At 37.8% G+C, this 2512-nt stretch overlaps 1 long non-coding RNA gene across 1 annotated transcript; it reads left to right on the plus strand.

Moving 5' to 3' along the window:
• The first annotated feature begins 52 nt into the window (after positions 1-52).
• On the plus strand, positions 53-2506 carry LOC108491896. Its single transcript, XR_001872959.1, has 3 exons — positions 53-87; positions 502-658; positions 2298-2506. It is a non-coding gene; the product is annotated as an uncharacterized LOC108491896 (long non-coding RNA).
• Positions 2507-2512: the final 6 nt, after the last annotated feature.

Genomic DNA, 2512 nt, shown 5'->3' on the forward strand with positions numbered 1-2512 from the left:
CACAAGCTTTGTGCATAGACTAATTTTTCCTTTTGTCTGGATTTTGCTGCATAGGAACTCTGCTTAATTCTGGATCAGATGACTGATGTAAGTATTTGGTTGTCCCACCAAAGGAAGATTTGCCTTTAAATATCTGAAATATCTGTCATAGTATGCTTTCCTCCTATAGTAGTAGTAAAGATAAAAATCCATCTCTATCAGCTGACTTACGTGCTTTTTCCTTCTACACTTAACTGCAATATATTAATTCCTTTGACAGTCAATAACTACATATTTCAAGAGATAATTATTTCCCCCTATATGAATATGTTCCAAAGCCTTTGCAAAAGGTCTGTGAGAGGAAAAGCTCATTAGTGTGTTTAAACTTCTAAAGAAATGAAGTGTAAAGTGTATAGTAAGATGAAAAAGTATCCAGAAGGAGGGAATGTTACCCATGTAAGTTCAATCATACTAAAATTACTCTTTCATTTATTATAAAACCTGATTATTTTTTCCTAATAGAAAAATACGAATGAGTAAGATCTGCAATTTTTCTAAAGGAATATGGACAGAGCCTTTAAAGATTCAGTGGCGCTCAGTATGTCAAAACACTTGAGCAGCTGTAAGATCAGAACTCAAAGGCCGAGCAAGGATGCAGCCACCTAGGAGGCTGATTAAGGTAAAATTAAAAGTGCTTATAGGGGTTCTATTGTAGTTGTTGTTTAAATAATCCTATCTGAACTTAACCATTGTACTAAAAAAAATAATCAAGTCTTGCAAGTTACTTGTGCTTATGCAACTGAAAACAAAATCTATCGGTTGAGCCAGGTCCTTGGCTCCACTCCAGTAGTTCAAAACAGGTCTAGAGCCAGCTTAACTGCCCCAGCCATAACTATTTTCACTTTTCCAGAAACAGTTCTGCCAGTCATAGACCTGCTGAGACAGCTTACACTTCCGTACTTCTGAACTTTGACTCCCAGAACATAGGCAAAGAAACAAAAGACATGGGAAGTATGGACCTGCTCTGCAGTGCCTCTCTGCCTCTGGAATGCTCCCCCTGGACTAGGAGCAGCTGATTAATTCTTTAAACAACAAAACAAACTCCAAGATAATTAAACAAAATATTCACCATACCTTTTGGGTTCCCTCTCCACACTTTTTAAAAAATTTTTCATCTTTGGAGATAGGATAAAATAAGCATTGAAAAACTATTTAACTGATAGCATTTGCTTTTCCTTGGTCTTTAGTGAATCATCCAGGGTATCATTTTAGAGTTCCTGTTGCTTGTTTTACACAAACGGGCTCTCAAGCTTGTGTCTGGTGAGGAAGTAATGACAATTTGTGGAGTAATAAAAAAGGGCCAACATTTTATAATGTTGAAAACTGTTAATAATCAACATCAAAAGGTTATAATTTGTTGACAGTCATCTCCTTGATTTATACAGCTGGCTGCCCTACTGGCTCTTCTTTCAGGCTAACTGGAAGGTGCTCTGACATATGTGTCTTTATAGAGTGGTAACTCTGAAAACATACAGGTAGCAGCTATTCAAAACAATGGGTTGAACCTGAAGGCCTGAGCAAGAAGTACTCCAGGCAGTACATGCAATTTTCCCAGGTGAATGAATTAAGAGCAAAGGCCTCCAGGAGCAAAAATACCCACCAACCCCAAAACAAAACAGAACAAAAAGACCAACACTCTGTCTAGCAGTTGCCTAGAGCAAGGGGACAGAAATTTTGGTTTTGTGTTCCTGTTGCCTAGAGTAATGTAAAACCTTTACCCTTTTATAACTAGCAACAAATCCTGGGGGTGACTGGGTATTACACTGTGTGAGATGGAAGAAGAAAGAAAATAAAGAAAAAGCTCTTGAGGGCATTGAACGGGCCTGAGGGCCAAGCACAGGGTTTGGGAACAAGAAATTGCTTACTACATGTTTATTTACAAAGACTTTAAAGGAAGGGAGAGAGTTGATACTGCTCCTTTGTCCTCCTGATAGACATACTAATTCAAACTTTCCAATAATAACTTCTAAAGCCAGGAAGAAAATGGTATTTTTCCCTTTTATGACAATCAGATGTTTAATGGGAGGAACACTCAATGTGCATCTAAGAGATAGGTGATGGCAGTTATGAGGAGAACTTCACACCCTCAAACTAAACCTGTTTGGTTGCCATAGTAAGAAGCCTGAACAGTACAGGGATAGGTTTATAGTAATTTAAAGTGTAGTAGGTAACACATAAAAAACCTTTTCTAGAGATACCATAAACTTGTACAGCTTGCTTAGCAAAATAAAATGACGGCTAATGTTCTCCAAACACAGGCCTTCTAGGTTTGACTGAGAAGGGAACAGAACAAGGACACCTGAGAAAGATGCTGATTTCAGCCTGTTTAAACTGTTTCATTGATGTAAGTCCTCTGCTTCTGCAAGTACATGAAACACTGGTCCAAAGAAAGATTTTCATCCATACCCTATTTTGAAAGGTCAAGTAGCAACAGCAATGAACACATGACAGCCAAAAAAATTAAAAGGCAACA

The sequence above is a fragment of the Lepidothrix coronata genome, unplaced genomic scaffold (genome assembly GCF_001604755.1).
Source record: "Lepidothrix coronata isolate B3197 unplaced genomic scaffold, Lepidothrix_coronata-1.0 Scaffold2425, whole genome shotgun sequence".
Lineage (NCBI taxonomy): Eukaryota > Metazoa > Chordata > Aves > Passeriformes > Pipridae > Lepidothrix > Lepidothrix coronata.